The sequence below is a fragment of the Anser cygnoides genome, chromosome 4, assembly GCF_040182565.1.
Source record: "Anser cygnoides isolate HZ-2024a breed goose chromosome 4, Taihu_goose_T2T_genome, whole genome shotgun sequence".
In the NCBI taxonomy this organism is placed as follows: domain Eukaryota; kingdom Metazoa; phylum Chordata; class Aves; order Anseriformes; family Anatidae; genus Anser; species Anser cygnoides.
Genome location: NC_089876.1, coordinates 80,981,274 through 80,999,485, shown reverse-complemented (window position 1 = coordinate 80,999,485; position 18,212 = coordinate 80,981,274). Strand labels below are relative to the sequence as shown.

Sequence of the window (18,212 nt, the reverse complement as noted above, 5' to 3'; positions counted from 1 at the left end):
TGAAAATACACAGCTGCTGGCCTGGTACAAGTCAATTTTCTTTTTTCCTTGACTGTTTTCCTCTTTGAGGTGGTAATGTTTCTTACACCGTGATTTCCAACCAATTGCTCTAAGGATTCTGGTTGTCTGCATTTCACAAGGTCGTCTGGTAAGCTTTCTTATCACTGCAAGCATATCTCAATACCACCTTCCTTCCCTCTAAACAACGTAACTCTGTGCAAAAACATTTTTATTCCCACAACCTTGATCTCCTTACCCTAAAATCCTTATTCCCTTTAACCCTAACAACTCTAACCACAACCCTAACCCTTCATATCAACCCCCCGACACTAATGACACTGACTAATGATCCAAACCCCAAACTGCCCCTAACCCTAGGCAACCCACAAAGAAACTGACACAAAGCTGAAAACTACAAAAAAGGCAAAACCCTGGATACAGACCCCAAATCACAAACACGCGACCAAAATGCTACAGAAAAGCCCCAGACACAGGCCCCAAGCACTACAGCTAGGCCCCAGAAGCTCAAGACGCATCCCAAAGCCAAAATGCAAGCCCCAAACGCTACAGAAAAGCCCCCAAACACCAGACGCAGGCTGCAGAAGTCTACAAGCGGGCCACAACCCACCCCCAGACACAGGCCCCAAGCCCCAGCCCCAGCCCCCACGCCCCAGACTCAGGCCCCAAAGGTGTACAACCAGCTCTCAACTGCCCCCCTCAAAGGGAGGCTCCAAAGCCCGCCAGAAGACCCTAGAGTGTACAAGCAGCTCCCAACCCCCCCGGCACAGGCCCCAACCCCCCCAGACACAGGCCCCAAAGGTGTACAAGCAACTCCCCGCCCTCCCCAGAGGCACGCCCCAAAGGTGTACAAACAGCCCCAACCCCCAAGACCCAGACCCCTACAGCATAGAAGCAGCTCCCAACCCCATCCCCAAAGGCACATGCCCCAACCCCCCCCCCCCCCAAAGCAGGCCCTAACAGTGTACAAGCAGCTCCCACCTCCCCCCCCAGACGCAGGCCCCAAAGGTGTACAAGCAGCTCGCAACCACCACCCCCCAAAAGGCAGGCCCCAACCCCCTCCAGATGCAATCCCAAAAGGTGTACAACCAGCTCCAAACTCCCCCCCAGACGCAGGCCCCAAGCCCCCCCAGACACAGGCCCCAAAGGTGTACAAGCAACTCCCTCCCCACCCTCCCTCCCCAGAGGCAGGCCCCAAAGGTGTACAAACAGCACCCAACCCCCCCCAGATGCAAGCCCCAAAGGTGCACAAGGCAGCTCCAAACCTCCCCCCCAACCCAGGCGTCCAGTGCACGAGCAGCTCCCAACCCCCCCCCAACGCAGGCTCCTATACTGTACAACCAGCTCTGAACCCCCCACTCCCCAGACGCAGGCACCAAGCCCCCACAGAGGCAGGCCCCAAGGGTGTGCAAGCAGTTCCCAACCCCCCCCCCCAGAGGCAGGCCCCAAAGCCCCATAGAGGGAAGCCCCTAGCGTGTACAAGCAACTCACAACCCCTCCCAGCTGCAGACCCCAAAGCTGTACAAGCAGCTACAAACCCTGCCCAAGGCAGGACCCTGCAGTGAACAAGCAGCTCCCAACCCCCCCCAGATGCAAGTCCAAAGGTAGACAAGCAGCTCCCAACCCCCCCCAGATGCAAGTCCCAAAGGTGGACAAGCAGCTCCCAACACCCACCCCCAAACGCAAGCCCATACTGTGTACAAGCAGCTCCCAACCCCCCCAGATACAGATCCCTACATTGTAGGAGCAGCTTCCAACCCCCCCAGATGGAGGCCCTGACCCCCCCAGATACAGTCCCCAAAGGTGTTCAAGCAACTCCCACCCCCGCCCCCCCCCAGATGCAAGCCCCAAAGGTATACAAACAGCTCCACAACCCCCCCAAGACACAGGCCCCAAAAGCCTAAAGATACGCCAAGAAACTACTAATGCAGGTGCCAAATGCTACAGACAGGCCCAAAAGCACAGGCACACGCCCCAGATGCTCGAGGCCGAGACGTAACTTGGCTTTCTGAATTACTGGAAAGCGGCTTTCATTCTCAGCGAGGTGTGCGCAGGCTAGACAGGATGGGGCTTCAGGCACCTCTTCACCTGTGGAAACACACTGCCATCAGGCACTGCCATGCCAGACAAGCTTTTTCTGTTAAAACACCCTTCTCAGATGCCCCGCGGCATTCAAGTGACCTGCTTTGCTCCGATTCTAAAGACTAGTGTCACAGCCCACCTTGCCTGTGGCACCTGACCAACAGAAGAGAAAGCAACCATACCGTTTGGAAACCGTCACTGCACGTGCCGCTCCTTGATGCTCTGTAACCTCTTCTCAAATCCTCAGCCACTTCTGTGTAGAGCCTGCCATGACACCTGCAAAGCAAGATGGATACCCTTCGCAGTCACCTTGCGCAACTTGGCCATTCTGCTCCACTGCTCCACTCACGACCAGCCTGCCCTTCTCGTGCTGCTATTCATAGTGCAGCTTGGCCCCTCTGAGTCTGTGTGAGGCACCTGCAAAAGAAAAAGAAAAGCATAGGCCGCGGCAGCATCCAAAGCCGCAGCACAGCTAGGACAGGTACTCTCACCTGCTCCCTTACTCTGCCCCCTCACCTGCCCTCGAGGCAGATGCTTCCATCTGCTCTCTTAAGCCAGCTACAACACCTCTGGAATATAAACAGGACTTTAACTGTATTTTGTGTAGTTAAGTAACTGCAGTGACAACCGCACCCCTAAAATAACTGCTGCATCTGTTCATCGCTCACCTTGCCAAAACCAGCTCTGTTCGTGAAGTCCCAGGTTGTACGCTGTGTTTCAGCTTTAACAAATGAAAACAGTCAGAAGATAATCATTCAGATGCCAGCATTAGCACCCATCCCTCAACAACACAAGGGACCCCATGGCTAATTTTATCATTTCAAAACAGCAGCCCCCTTGCCTCAGCACCTGGAAAGTAGATCAAGCCAGTCACCGGGTTGCCTACCGAGTCCCTGACAGTTCCAAAAGGAGCTCTTTCCTGTGACCAGTTCCTCCTAAGGTTTACCCCTCCTACTGGGGAGGGGAACGAGATACAAACAAAAAATCAAAACCCCGTATCTGCGAGCTTTCAAGATTCAATGACAGACCTCTCCTCTAGCACTACTCAAGCACTATGCAAACAGCTGCTCGCAAGCAGCTCAAGTCTCCCCCTCCACATTTGCCAAACACCACAGAGATGACTCTGTGCCAGCTGCCCTTCAGTACGTGCCCAGAGGCAGACCGGATGTCTTTGCCAAAACAGTCCGGACAATGTATTAGTTAACCGCCACGTTAGCTACCATCACTAACTGCCAGGCAGGACAGCTCCAGGCCAAACACGCACACAGGCACGCTACAAACATTACAAACAAAACACAGAACACAAGGCGCAAAAAAAAAAAGGACTCCCAGAGGGAAGCCCTACAGCGACAGCAAGTCAGAACAGGTGCTCTGCAGCAGACCCAAGGAGAGACTCAAATGTCACTACACGCAACTGGAAGCAACTGCCAGAACTGGGATGATGGAGGCATAAAAAGCCTGCCTTCAAGACAAGAGACCAGAAGGATGGGGAGTGCAAACCCCAGAAGAAAAATGCTTCGGAAATGAACTCCCAAGACAGAGCTCCTGATGAAGCCCACATGACTTCCGCAACAGCGAGGATGGAAACAGATGCCATCTGAAACCGAATATGATGCACAAGACCTGAAACACATCTGTGCTTTAAGCTGCGACTGCAAGTCAAGAAGTGTTCAGATCAGCCCTATGATGATGAAACAAGCATTTAGGACCTTTGGTGTGGCTAACAAGTTGCCCATCTAATCCGTCCAATGGAAAAAGGCAATGAGGATATCAAGACCTGAGGAGCGCGTAACATATGATGATCACATCAAGAAACATTTGATACAAAAAAATTACACGCACAGAAGAAATGATCTCTTTAGGCTCCCACTGCAAGACAAGAAATGCTCAGCTGCCAATTGAGCATCAGCATTATTCCAGTGAGGTTAAGTGTTCCACACCCTCAGGAAGGCTTCCCCAGGGCCTGCCAAGCACCAGGAGCACAGACAACACAGAACACAGACACCAAGCTGGAACTGCCCTGCCTGGCACGTGCTCAAGCCGTACCTGATAGAATCTCATGCCCCCACACACTCTGTCTGACCGTGATCAATCCTAGAAGGCCCCATCCACAGCAATGACTTAAAAGCACAGACCCTCGCCCTATGTGTGCATTCAAAACCCGAAAGCAAACGTAGCACTTGCCCCACAACTTAGCTTGGGAATGATGGGAGGCAGGTTCCATCCTCATCAAGGAACACGAAGGCTAGCCAGGACATTGCTTCCGGCACGAGGCTCCTCTTCACCTGCAGAAATAAAGTGCCATCGGCACTGGCACACCAGCCAAACTTCTTCCAGTGAAACACCCACCTCAAAAACAAAACAGTAGTCCGCTGACCTGCTCTGCTACTGAAGTCAGATAGACCAACTCCAGACAACTGCCCGCCTTCCCCTGCCAACCACCCCCAAACACACAGTATTTGCCCCTGGACTTAATTCTCAGGGGTCAAAATCCATCCTCAAGGTGGACCACAGAGGCCAACTAGGATGTCCCCCCTATCTTCTTCGTCCCCGGAAAAGAGGAGTCACCCAGAGGTGGGACCAATAGACTACCAAACCAAAACCAATGCCCTTTTCCCAACTTTTCTCCACTCACCTTCCCGATCCAGGCTCAGCGCTTCCATTTACTGTGCTGAGCCAAGGTCACATAGCTTAGACCAAGGAGAAAGAACAAACAAACGTGAAAATCCACAAAACAGTCTATACCCACTCCTCTTCTTTCCTCCCCTACCCCAACAGCCAAGAAGCCCCAGACCCACGTTCCGCAACCCAGTACCACCGCTTCGCTCACCTAACATCCCAAGGAGATGCATCACCCTCGTGCCTCATTCAAGTGTCTGTGCCCATGCCCTGGGCTACAAGAAACAAAAAGACGAGGTCATATCCGTGATGGACACGCAAACAGTACAGCTCCTTGCAGAGGACTCAAACACAGAGACGAGAGCCAGGAAAAAAAAACACACCCTCAGGTCCACAAATACCAAAAGGCCATGAATGCACAGCAGCCCCAACAGGGGTAATCACAGACTTCACAGACTTATCCTTTACAGATGAGAACGGTGACCCTGCTCAGTCTCTCCGTAATACTGCACTTATGCGGTCAAGCCCCTTCTGATGCATACTGAAGCTCCTTGTGAAGCCTCTGGACAGTTATGCAAATGGCTGGATATACCTAGAGATTAAAAGATAACTCAAAAAAAAGGAACCGTACCCCACCATTTCCCAAAAACGAGTTAGCCGGCAACAACTCCTAAGCACACCTCTATTACGTGAATTCCAAGCACTTAAAATCTAGAAGGCTGCAACGTCTAAAGACCCTAGAGCCACTCAAACCACAGGCAAAAGCTCCAAAACTATAACAAACTGTCCCTAAGCCTGAAGAAGACTACCCCTTACACGCCTACTGCTGCTCTTTTCAGATGCATGCTTACACAGGGAGCTTCGATGATACTTATCTCCTAAACCCTGCTCCATCACTTTGCCACCAAGGTTGTAACTTTGATAATATTTGCCTTAATTCTGCAGAAATCATAAGGGACCCAGAACCACAAAGCAAACACACAAAGTAACATTGACATCCTATCCGTAAACACGCTATAACAATTACTCACCTGAAGAAGAGCTGCATGCAATACAGGCACCTATTACTAGATTGGTTTACTCTAACAGGTCCTACTAGTTGTTACCTCACAAAGATGGGCGTACCGGTCTCTACGTCGAAACGCATCAGTCTGTAGACTCTTACCCACCTAAAGACCCCTGCAACTGACTGAAGGAAAAACAAAGCACTTACCCCAAAGTGCAGCCCAGGCAGAATGAGCTCTCTGATGGGATGCCTGCGACTCAATTACCACTAGGCCCTGCCTGGGACCCAAAGCCAATCACCTGGGAAAGGGGAGGGGCAAAGCACAAAGTAGAAAGAGGAGAAGCAACACCTGTGGTTTATGTATCTATTTATATGGCTTAGCTCAACAGCATGCAGGGTGCAGACAAGAGAACTGGGTTGTTTCTAGAAGCAACAATCCCCATGTTTTGGCTTCAGCTTTGAATATTGAAAGCTTTTCTCCTCTACAACACCTGCCTCAGGAACCAAACAGCATTGCAGTGACCTGCTTTGCTCCTATTCCAAGGACTATCACAGCCCACCTTGCCTGTGGCACCTGATAAACAGAAGAGAAAGCAACCACAGCAGCAAAAGCCACTGCACCCTCAGGACAGTTACCCTCATCCCCTCCTTTACCTCAGCTGCTTACCTACCCCACGTGGCAGATGCTTCCACCCGTTCTCTGAAGCCACCTAGAGCACCTCCAAAAGAGAAACTGGAATTTTACTCTATTTGATGTAGTTTAAAAAAGTGCAGCGACAACCGCACCCCAAAAATAACAGCTACCTCTGTTCATCACTCACCAGAGTCACTCCAGAGGTAGCTCGGGTCGTGACGTCCTGTACTGCACACTGCGTTTCAGCCTGAACAAAGGAAAACACAGTCAGAAGACAAACATTCAGCTGACAGCATTAGCACCCATCCCTCAACAACAGAAGTCACCCCATATTTAATGTTTTTGTTTCAAAACAGCAGTCCACTTGCCTCTGTACCTGCAAGTTAGATCCAAGCTCGAAAGGAATGGCCACCATCACCCATGCCACCTGGGAACACAGAAGGACAAAATGACCACTGTGCTTGCAAGCGACCACCTGCACATTACTCCTCTGTCCCAAACAGCCTCACCTCAGACCCTCAGAGGGAAACACCTGAATGTCTTCCCTTCGCTTCAGATAAGGGATCACCAGGCTGATAAAACTCCCACCTTCCCTCACTGCTCCGTGACACGGGCATTTCCCTGTCCAAGACTGCACCAAGCACCTGCAGAGACGAGAGAAAAGCACACCCTGAGGCACCTCACAGCCACAGCGTACCTGCTGCAATACCTCTCTCTTCCCAGCTCCTTTACTTCAGCTCCTCACCAGCTCTGAGATTCTTCGCTTCAGTTTCCCCATTGACTGGGTAATCCAGGTTCACAATCTATCCGGTACTTCACTGAAAATACACAGCTGCTGGCCTGTTACAAGTCAATTTTCTTTTTTCCTTGACTGTTTTCCTCTTTGAGGTGGTAATGTTTCTTACACCGTGATTTCCAACCAATTGCTCTAAGGATTCTGGTTGTCTGCATTTCACAAGGTCGTCTGGTAAGCTTTCTTATCACTGCAAGCATATCTCAATACCACCTTCCTTCCCTCTAAACAACGTAACTCTGTGCAAAAACATTTCTATTCCCACAACCTTGATCCCCTTACCTTAAAATCCTTATTCCCTTTAACCCTAACAACTCTAACCACAACCCTAACCCTTCATATCAACCCCCCGACGCTAATGACACTGATCCAAACCCCAAACTGCCCCTAACCCCAGGCAACCAACAAAGAAACTGACACAAAGCTGAAAACTACAAAAAAGGCAAAACCCTGGATACAGACCCCAAATCACAAACACGCGACCAAAATGCTACAGAAAAGCCCCAGACGCAGGCCCCAAGCACTACAGCTAGGCCCCACAAGCTCAAGACACATCCCAAAGCCAAAATGCAAGCCCCAAACGCTACAGAAAAGCCCCCAAACACCAGACGCAGGCTGCAGAAGTCTACAAGCGGGCCACGACCCACCCCCAGACACAGGCCCCAACCACACCCAGATGCAGACCCCAACTGTTCACAAGCAGCTCCCAACCCCCCCCCCCCCATGAACTGGACCCCACCCCACCCCAGTGCAGGCCCCAGGCCCCAGGCCCAGCCCCCACGCCCCAGACTCAGGCCCCAAAGGTGTACAACCAGCTCTCAACTGCCCCCCTCAAAGGGAGGCTCCAAAGCCCGCCAGAGGACCCTAGAGTGTACAAGCAGCTCCCAATGCCCCCGGCACAGGCCCCAACCCCCCCCAGAGACAGGCCCCAAAGGTGTACAAGCAACTCCCCACCCTCCCCAGAGGCACGCCCCAAAGGTGTACAAACAGCCCCAACCCCCCAAGACCCAGACCCCTACAGCATAGAAGCAGCTCCCAACCCCATCCCCCAAGGCACATACCCCAACGCCCCCCCCAAGGCAGGCCCTAACAGTGTACAAGCAGCTCACACCCCCCCCAGACGCAGGCCCCAAAGGTGTACAAGCAGCTCACAACCACCCCCCCAGAGGCAGGCCCCAAAGGTGTACAACCAGCACCCGACCCCCCCCCAGATGCAAGCCCCAAAGGTGCACAAGCAGCTCCAAACCTTCCCCCCCAACCCAGGCATCCAGTGTACGAGCAGCTCCCAACCCCCCCCAGATGCAAGTCCCAAAGGTGTACAAGCAGCTCCCAACCCCCCCCAGATGCAAGCCCCAAAGGTGCACAAGCAGCTCCAAACCTTCCCCCCCAACCCAGGCGTCCAGTGTACGAGCAGCTCCCAACCCCCCCCCCCAACGCAGGCTCCTATACTGTACAACCAGCTCTGAACCCCCCCACTCCCCAGACCCAGGCACCAAGCCCCCGCAAAGGCAGGCCCCGAGGGTGCACAAACAGCTCCAAACCTCCCCCCCCCCAAACCAGGCGTCCAGTGTACGAGCAGCTCCCAACCCCCCCCCAACACAGGCTCGTACACTACAACCAGCTCTGAACCCCCCCCCCCACTCACCAGACGCAGGCACCAAGCCCCCGCAGAGGCAGGCCCCAAGGGTGTGCAAGCAGCTTCCAACCCCTCCCCCCCCCGAGGCAGGCCCCAAAGCCCCATAGAGGGAAGCCCCTAGCGTGTACAAGCAACTCCCCACCCTCCCCAGAGGCACGCCCCAAAGGTGTAAAAACAGCCCCAACCCCCCAAGACCCAGACCCCTACAGCATAGAAGCAGCTCCCAACCCCACCCCCAAGGCACATGCCCCAACCCCCCCCCCCCCCCCGCAAGGCAGGCCCTAACAGTGTGCAAGCAGCTCCCACCCCCCCCAGACGCAGGCCCCAAAGGTGTACAAGCAGGCCCCTACAGTATACAAGCAGCTCACAACCACCTCCCTCCCAGAGGCAGGCCCCAACCCCCTCCAGATGCAAGCCCGAAAGGTGTACAACCAGCTCCAACCCCCCCCCACCAAGACGCAGGCCCCAAGCCCCCCCAGACACAGGCCCCAAAGGTGTACAAGCAACTCCCCACCCTCCCTCCCCAGAGGCAGGCCCCAAAGGTGTACAACCAGCACCCGACCCCCCCACACATACAAGCCCCAAAGGTGCACAAGCAGCTCCAAACCTCCCCCCCCCATCCCAGGCGTCCAGTGTACGAGCAGCTCCCAACCCTCCCCCCCCACGCAGGCTCCTATACTGTACAACCAGCTCTGAACCCCCCCCACTCCCCAGACGCAGGCACCAAGCCCCCGCAGAGGCAGGCCCCAAGGGTGTGCAAGCAGCTCCCAAGCCCCCCCCCCCCAAGAGGCAGGCCCCAAAGCTGTAAAAACAGCCCCAACCCCCCAAGACCCAGACCCCTACAGCATAAAAGCAGCTCCCAACCCCACCCCCAAGGCACATGCCCCAACCCCCCCCCCAAGGCAGGCCCTAACAGTGTGCAAGCAGCTCCCAACCCCCCCCAGATGCAAGTCCCAAAGGTGCACAAGCAGCTCCAAACCTCCCCCCCCCAACCCAGGCTTCCAGTGTACGAGCAGCTCCCAACCCCCCCCCAACGCAGGCTCCTACACTACAACCAGCTCTGAACCCCGCCCCCCCCACTCACCAGACGCAGGCACCAAGCCCCCGCAGAGGCAAGCCCCAAGGGTGTGCAAGCAGCTCCCAACCCCCCCCGCCCCCCGAGGCAGGCCCCAAAGCCCCATAGAGGGAAGCCCCTAGCGTGTACAAGCAACTCACAACCCTCCCCAGAGGCATGCCCCAAAGGTGTAAAAACAGCCCCAACCCCCCAAGACCCAGACCCCTACAGCGTAGAAGCAGCTCCCAACCCCACCCCCAAGGCAGGCCCCAAAGGTGTACAAGCAGCTCCCAACCCCCCCCCAGAGGCAAGTACCAAAGGTGTACAAGCAGCTCCCAACCCCCCCCCCAGAGGCAAGCCCCAAAGGTGCACAAGCAGCTCCAAACCTCCCCCCCCCAACCCAGGCTTCCAGTGTACGAGCAGCTCCCAACCCCCCCCCAACGCAGGCTCCTACACTACAACCAGCTCTGAACCCCCCCGCTCCCCAGACGCAGGCACCAAGCCCCCGCAGAGGCAGGCCCCACGGGTGTGCAAGCAGCTCACAACAACCCCCCCCCCCAGAGGCAGGCCCCAAAGCCTCATAGAGGGAAGCCCCTAGCCTGTACAAGCAACTCAAAACCCCTCCCAGCTGCAGACCCCAAAGCTGTACAAGCAGCTACAAACCATGCCCAAGACAGGACCCTGCAGTGTACAAGCAGCTCCCAACTCCCCCCCCCAGATACAAGTCCCAAAGATGGACAAGCAGCTCCCAACCCCCCCCAGATGCAAGTCCCAAAGGTGGACAAGCAGCTCCCAACCCCCCCCCCAGATGCAGATCCCTGCATTGTACAAGCAGCTCCCAACACCCACCCCCAAACGCAAGCCCATACTGTGTACAAGCAGCTCCCAACCCCCACAGATACAGATCCCTACACTGTAGGAGCAGCTTCCAACCCCCCCAGATGCAGGCCCTGACACCCCCCCCCAAAACACAGTCCCCAAAGGTGTACAAGCAGCTCCACACCCCCCCAAGACACAGGCCCCAAAAGCCTAAACATACGCCAAGAAAGTACTAATGCAGGTGCCAAATGCTACAGACAGGCCCAAAAGCACAGGCACACGCCCCAGATGCTCGAGGCCGAGACGTAACTTGGCTTTCTGAATTACTGGAAAGCGGCTTTCCTTCTCAGCGAGGTGTGCGCAGGCTAGACAGGATGGGGCTTCAGGCACCTCTTCACCTGTGGAAACACACTGCCGTCAGACACCGCCATGCCAGACAAACTTTTCCTGTTAAAACACCCTTCTCAGATGCCCCGCGGCATTCAAGTGACCTGCTTTGCTCCGATTCTAAAGACTAGTGTCACAGCCCACCTTGCCTGTGGCACCTGACCAACAGAAGAGAAAGCAACCATACCGTTTGGAAACCGTCACTGCACGTGCCGCTCCTTGATGCTCTGTAACCTCTTCTCAGATCCTCAGCCACTTCTGTGTAGAGCCTGCCATGACACCTGCAAAGCAAGATGGATACCCTTCGCAGTCACCTTGCGCAACTTGGCCATTCTGCTCCAACCCCACTCACGACCAGCCTGCCCTTCTCGTGCTGCTCTTCAGAGTGCAGCTTGGCCCCTCTGAGTCTGTGCGAGGCACCTGCGAAAAAAAAGAAAAGCATAGGCCGCGGCAGCATCCAAAGCCGCAGCACAGCTAGGACAGGTACTCTCACCTGCTCCCTTACTCTGCCCCCTCACCTGCCCTCGAGGCAGATGCTTCCATCTGCTCTCTTAAGCCAGCCACAACACCTCTGGAATATAAACAGGACTTTAACTGTATTTTGTGTAGTTAAGTAACTGCAGTGACAACCGCACCCCTAAAATAACTGCTGCATCTGTTCATCGCTCACCTTGCCAAAACCAGCTCTGGTTGTGAAGTCCCAGGTCGTACGCTGTGTTTCAGCTTTAACAAATGAAAACAGTCAGAAAATAATCATTCAGCTGCCAGCATTAGCACCCATCCCTCAACAACACAAGGGACCCCATGGCTAATTTTATCATTTCAAAACAGCAGCCCCCTTGCCTCAGCACCTGGAAAGTAGATCAAGCCAGTCACCGGGTTGCCTACCGAGTCCTTGACAGTTCCAAAAGGAGCTCTTTCCTGTGACCAGTTCCTCCTAAGGTTTACCCCTCCTACTGGGGAGGGGAACGAGATACAAACAAAAAATCAAAACTCCATATCTGCGAGCTTTCAAGATTCAATGACAGACCTCTCCTCTAGCACTACTCAAGCACTATGCAAACAGCTGCTCGCAAGCAGCTCAGGTCTCCCCCTCCACATTTGCCAAACACCACAGAGATGACTCTGTGCCAGCTGCCCTTCAGTACGTGCCCAGAGGCAGACCTGATGTCTTTGCCAAAACAGTCCGGACAATGTATTAGTACACCGATGGACCGCCACGTTAGTTACCATCACTAACCGCCAGGCAGGACAGCTCCAGGCCAAACACACACACACAGGCACGCTACAAACGTTACGAACAAAACACAGAACACAAGGCGCAAAAAAAAAGAGGACTCCCAGAGGGAAGCCCTACAGCTAGTCAGAACAGGTGCTCTGCAGCAGACCCAAGGAGAGATTCAAGTGTCACGACATGCGACTGGAAGCAACTGCCAGAACTGGGATGATGGAGGCATAAAAAGCCTGCCTTTAAGACAAGAAACCAGAAGGATGGGGAGTGCAAACCCCAGAAGAAATCTCTTAGGAAATGAATTCCCAAGCAAGAGCTCCTGATGCGACCCAGATGACTTCTGCAAGAGTGAGGATGGAAACAGATGCCATCTGAAACCGAATATGATGCACAAGACCTGAAATACATCTGCGCTTTAAGCTGCGACTGCAATACAAGAAGTGCTCGGATCAGACCCATGATGACAAAACAAGCATTTAGGACCTTTGGTACGGCTAACAAGTTGCCTTTCTAGTCTGTCCAGTGCAAAAAGCAATGAGGATATCAAGACCTGAGGAGCACGTAACATGATGATCACATCAAGAAACATTTGACACAAAGACCCGAGGAGTGCATGACACAGAACACACACTGCAGAAGCAGCACTACAAGACAAATAAACAGATGGGAACTGTCCTGCCTGGCACATACACTCACACTACAAAATAGCCCCTGCTCCTTCTATTAGCCTGGTGACCCAGCCTCAAGCAGCCTGAAGGTGACCCAGCCTGAACCACCTTCACAGTGGCACCAAGTATATTCAGCCGGCTGGCTCCATGCTGCTCCGGCTCCCAGCTCCCATCAGCCACACCACATATGCAAATACCAGGTGCCCCTCAACTTAGCTCTCAGATTGCTGGATGGTAAATTCCCTCCACCTCAAGAAATGCACAGACACTGAGAGACATCTGAGTCCATGGCCAGGCTTATCATCATCTGCAAAAACAGCGTACCAGCATTCACTAGCACACCGGCCCTGATGCCCACCTCCTCCGCAATACTGACTACCACTGAAGCAACATACGGTTGTGCTCACCCGTTCCTCTCTGAGTCCAAGCTCCAACAGCACAGCCAGTATCACCCACACCACCTGGGAAAACAAAGGGATAAAATGATCGTTGTGTTCTCAAGTAATCACCCACCACACTGCTCCTCTATCCCACCCAGCCTCACCTCAGACCCTCAGCAGATTCTGAGGAAGGCCTGCTGCAGCACCTGCTAAACCAGGGGAAACACTTCAAGGACTTGCCTTAGGGGGACCTTGCTTAGGGACACTGACTGGGCTGACGACCCTCTCGCCTTTCCTCAGCACTCCACAATGTGGGGATTCACCTCTCCAAGGCTGCAAGAAGCACCCACAAAAGAAAAAAAAAGGCAGATCCTCAGGCACCTCACAGGCACAGCCTACCTGCTGCAATACCTCTCTTTCACTAGCTCTTTTTCTTCAGCTGCTCACATGCTCCAACTCGGCCGGGCCGGCACCACAGACTGGTGGTGCTTTCCACACTGCTGGAAAGCAGGCTTTATCCTCAAGGCACGTGCAGGCTAGATGAGATGGGGCTCCAGGCACCTCTTCACCTGTGGAAACACACTGCCATCAGACACCGCCATGCCAGACAAACTTTTCCTGTTAAAACACCCTTCTCAGATGCCCTGCGGCATTCCAGTGACCTGCTTTGCTCCCATTCTAAAGACTGATGTCACAGCCCACTTTGCCTGTGGCACCTGATCAACAGAAGAGAAAGCAACCGCAGCGCTTGGAAACCATCCCTGCACGTGCTGCTCCTTGTCACTCTCCGGCCTCATCTCAAATCCTCAGCCACTTCTGTGTAGAGCCTGCCATGGCACCTGCAAAGCAAGACAGAGACCTTTCATAGTCACCTCGTGCTACTTGGCCATTCCGCTCCAACCCAGCTCATGACCAGCCCCCCTACTTAAGCAGCTCTTCAGAATGCAGTTTGCTCCTTTGAGCCTGTGCGAGACACCAGTGAAAGAGGAAGAAAAGCATAGGCTAAGGCAGCATCCAAAGCCGCAGCACAGCTAGGACAGTTACTCTCATCTGCTGCCTTACCTCTACCTGCTTACCTACCCCGAGGCAGATGCTTCCATCTGCCCTCTTAAGCCAGCTACAACACCTCTAAAACAGAATAGAGGGGTCACTTAGAGTGACAGTGACAACCGCAACCCAACTATAACTGCTCCATTTGTTCATCGCTCACCTTGCCAGAGGCAGCTCTGGGTGTGACGTCCCAGGTTGTACGCTGTGTTTCAGCTTTAACAAATGAAAACATAGAAGGTAATCATTCAGCTGCCAGCATTAGCACCCATCCCTCAACAACACAAGGGACCCCATTTCCAATGTTATTGTATCAAAACAGCAGACAACTTGCCTCGGCACCTAGAAAGTAGATCAAGCCAGTCACTGGGTTGCCTACCGAGTCCTTGACAGTTCCAAAAGGAGCTCTTTCCTTTGACCGGTTCCTCCTAAGGTTTATCTAGGACTGGAGAAAAATAAAAACACTCCACATCTGCGAGCTTTCAAGATTCAATGACAGACCTCTCCTCTAGCACTACTCAAGCACTATGCAAACAGCTGCTCGCAAGCAGCTCAGGTCTCCCCCTCCACATTTGCCAAACACCACAGAGATGACTCTGTGCCAGCTGCCCTTCAGTACGTGCCCAGAGGCAGACCGGATGTCTTTGCCAAAACAGTCCGGACAATGTATTAGTACACCGATGGACCGCCACGTTAGTTACCATCACTAACTGCCAGGCAGGACAGCTCCAGGCCAAACACACACACACAGGCACGCTACAAACTTTACGAACAAAACACAGAACACAAGGCGCAAAAAAAAAGAGGACTCCCAGAGGGAAGCCCTACAGCGACAGCAAGTCAGAACAGGTGCTCTGCAGCAGACCCAAGGAGAGACTCAAATGTCACTACATGCGACTGGAAGCAACTGCCAGAACTGGGATGACGGAGGCATAAAAAGCCTGCCTTCAAGGCAAGAGACCAGAAGGATGGGGAGTGCAAACCCCAGAAGAAAAATGCTTCGGAAATGAACTCCCAAGACAGAGCTCCTGATGAAGCCCACATGACTTCCACAACAGCGAGGATGGAAACAGATGCCATCTGAAACCGAATATGATGCACAAGACCTGAAATACATCTGCGCTTTAAGCTGCGACAGCAAGACAAGAAGTGCTCAGATCAGCCCTACGATGATGAAACAAGCATTTAGGACCTTTGGTGTGGCTAACAAGTTGCCCATCTAATCCGTCCAGTGGAAAAAGGCAATGAGTATATCAAGACCTGAGGAGCGTGTAACATATGATAATCGCATCAAGAAACATTTGATACAAAAAAATTACACGCACAGAAGAAATGATCTCTTTAGGCTCCCACTGCAAGACAAGAAATGCTCAGCTTCCGTTTGAGCATCAGCATTATTCCAGTGAGGTCAAGTGTTCGACACCCTCAGGAAGGCTTCCCCAGGGCCTGCCAAGCACCAGGAGCAACAGCACAGCACAGACAACACAGAACACAGACACCAAGCTGGAACTGCCCTGCCTGGCACATGCTCAAGCCCTACCTGACAGAATCTCACACCCCCACACACTGTCTGACCGTGATCAATCCTAAAAGGCCCCATCCACAGCAATGACTTAAAAGCACAGACCCTCGCCCTATGTGTGCATTCAAAACCCGAAAGCAAACATAGCACTTGCCCCACAACTTAGCTTGGGAATGATGGGAGGCAGGTTCCATCCTCATCAAGGAACACAAAGGCTAGCCAGGACATTGCTTCCGGCACGAGGCTCCTCTTCACCTGCAGAAATAAAGTGCCATCGGGCACTGGCACACCAGCCAAACGTCTTCCAGTGAAACACCCACCTCAAAAACAAAACAGTAGTCCACTGACCTGCTCTGCTACTGAAGTCAGATAGACCAACTCCAGACAACTGCCCGCCTTCCCCTGCCAACCACCCCCAAACACACAGTATTTGCCCCTGGACTTAATTCTCAGGGGTCACAATCCATCCTCAAGGTGGACCACAGAGGCCAACTAGGATGTTCCCACTATCTTCTTTGTCCCCGGAAAAGAGGAGTCACCCAGAGGTGGGACCAATAGACTACCAAACCAAAAACAATGCCCTTTTCCCAACTGTACTCCACTCACCTTCCCGATCCAGGCTTAGCGCTTCCATTTACTGTGCTGAGCCAAGGTCACGTAGCTTAGACCAAGGAGAAAGAACAAACAAAAATGACAATCCACAAAACAGTCTATACCCACTCCTCTTCTTTCCTCCCCTACCCCAACAGCCAAGAAGCCCCAGACCCACGTTCCCCAACCCAGTACCACCGCTTCGCTCACCTAACATCCCAAGGAGATGCATCACGCTCCCAGCTCCTCTTGTGCTCAGAGCATCTCCAGCATTTCAGGAACTGGAACCGCTGACGCCTGGCGCGCCTCAGGAACGTGGCAGGAGATGTACTCTGTCGTCACAAGGTGCTTCCAAAGCCTGCATAACAGGCAAAGCAGACTAACACAATCCACTGACCAACTCAGGGCCCACACTGCCGTCCACTCACCCTCGTGCCTCATTCAAGTGCCCGTGCCCATGCCCTGGGCTACAAGAAACAAAAAGAGAAGGTCATATCCGTGATGGACACGTAAACAGTACAGCTCCTTGCAGAGGACTCAAACGCAGAGATGAGAGCCAGAAAAAAAAAAACCACACCCTCAGGTCCACAAATACCAAAAGGCCATGAATGCACAGCAGCCCCAACAGGGGTAATCACAGACTTCTCCTTTACAGATGAGAACGGTGACCCTGCTCAGTCTCTTGGTAATACTACCATGCTTATGCGGTCAAGGAACAGTACCCCACCATTTCTTAGAAACGAGTTACCCGGCAATACCTCCTAAGCACACCTCTATTACGTGAATTCCAAGCACTTAAAAACTAGAAGGCTGCAACGTCTAAACACTCTACAGCCACACAAACCACAGGCAAAAGCTCCAAAAATAAAACAAACTGTCCCTAACCCTGAAAAAGACCACCCCTTACACGCCTACTGCTGCTCTTTTCAGATGCATGCTTACACAGGGAGCTTCGATGATACTTATCTCCTAAACCCTGCTCCATCACTTTGCCACCAAGGTTGTAACCTTCATAACATTTGCCTTAATTCTGCAGAAATCATAAGGGACCCAAAACCACAAAGTAAACACACAAAGTAACACTGCCATCCTATCCGTAAACATGCTATAACAATTACTTACCTGAAGAAGAGCTGCATGCAATACAGGCACCTATTACTAGATTGGTTTACTCTAACAGGTCCTACTAGTTGTTACCTCACAAAGATGGGCGTACCGGTCTCTACTTGGAAACGCATCAGTCCATAGACTCTTAACCACCTAAAGAAACCTGCAACTCACTGAAGGAAAAACAAAGCACTTACCCCAAAGAGCAGCCCAGGCAGAATGAGCTCTCTGATGGGATGCCTGTGACTCAGTGACCACCAGGCCCTCCCTGGAACCCAAAGCCAATCACCTGGGAAAGGGGAGGGGCAAAATACAAGAAAGTAGAAAGAGGAGAAGCAGCAGCTGTGGTTTATTTATTTTTGCTTCAGCTTTGAATATTGAAAGCTTTTCTCCTCTACAACTCCTGTCTCAGGAACCAAACAGCATTCCAGTGACCTGCTTTGCTCCTATTCTAAAGACTATCACAGCCCACCTTGCCTGTGGCACCTGATAAGCAGAACAGAAAGCAACCACAGCAATAAAAGCCATTGCACCCTCAGGACAGTTACTCTCATCCCCTCCTTTACCTCAGCCGCTTACCTACCCCACGTGGCAGATGCTTCCACCCGTTCTCTGAAG

The 18,212-nt window shown here is 53.0% G+C and overlaps 1 long non-coding RNA gene across 45 annotated transcripts in view; it reads right to left on the bottom strand.

The window, feature by feature from the left end:
• The window catches only part of LOC136790770 (uncharacterized), a 19,864-nt gene extending 1,799 nt beyond the window's left edge, over window positions 1-18,065 (bottom strand). Inside the window, exons 1-22 of one of the 45 annotated variants that reach the window (XR_010831362.1) lie at window positions 16,698-18,065; window positions 16,503-16,557; window positions 14,709-16,151; window positions 14,538-14,590; window positions 14,044-14,166; window positions 13,775-13,896; window positions 13,568-13,660; window positions 13,355-13,408; window positions 13,160-13,254; window positions 11,719-12,004; window positions 11,567-11,642; window positions 11,236-11,468; window positions 10,882-11,059; window positions 7,105-7,304; window positions 6,869-7,003; window positions 6,736-6,786; window positions 6,547-6,606; window positions 6,393-6,444; window positions 4,931-6,299; window positions 4,736-4,790; window positions 2,283-4,385; window positions 1-2,106 (exon numbers count right to left, since the gene is read on the bottom strand). The exon at window positions 1-2,106 is cut by the window's left edge and continues 1,799 nt beyond it. This is a non-coding gene — a long non-coding RNA (uncharacterized lncRNA). Of the gene's footprint in view, window positions 2,107-2,282; window positions 4,386-4,735; window positions 4,791-4,930; window positions 6,300-6,392; window positions 6,445-6,546; window positions 6,607-6,735; window positions 6,787-6,868; window positions 7,004-7,104; window positions 7,305-10,881; window positions 11,060-11,235; window positions 12,005-13,159; window positions 13,255-13,354; window positions 13,409-13,491; window positions 13,661-13,726; window positions 13,897-14,029; window positions 14,456-14,537; window positions 14,591-14,708; window positions 16,152-16,502; window positions 16,558-16,697 lie in introns of all 45 variants that reach the window. The other 44 variants (XR_010831358.1, XR_010831359.1, XR_010831357.1 and 41 more) reach the window with 44 other exon arrangements.
• Between the last annotated feature and the right edge of the window lie 147 nt (window positions 18,066-18,212).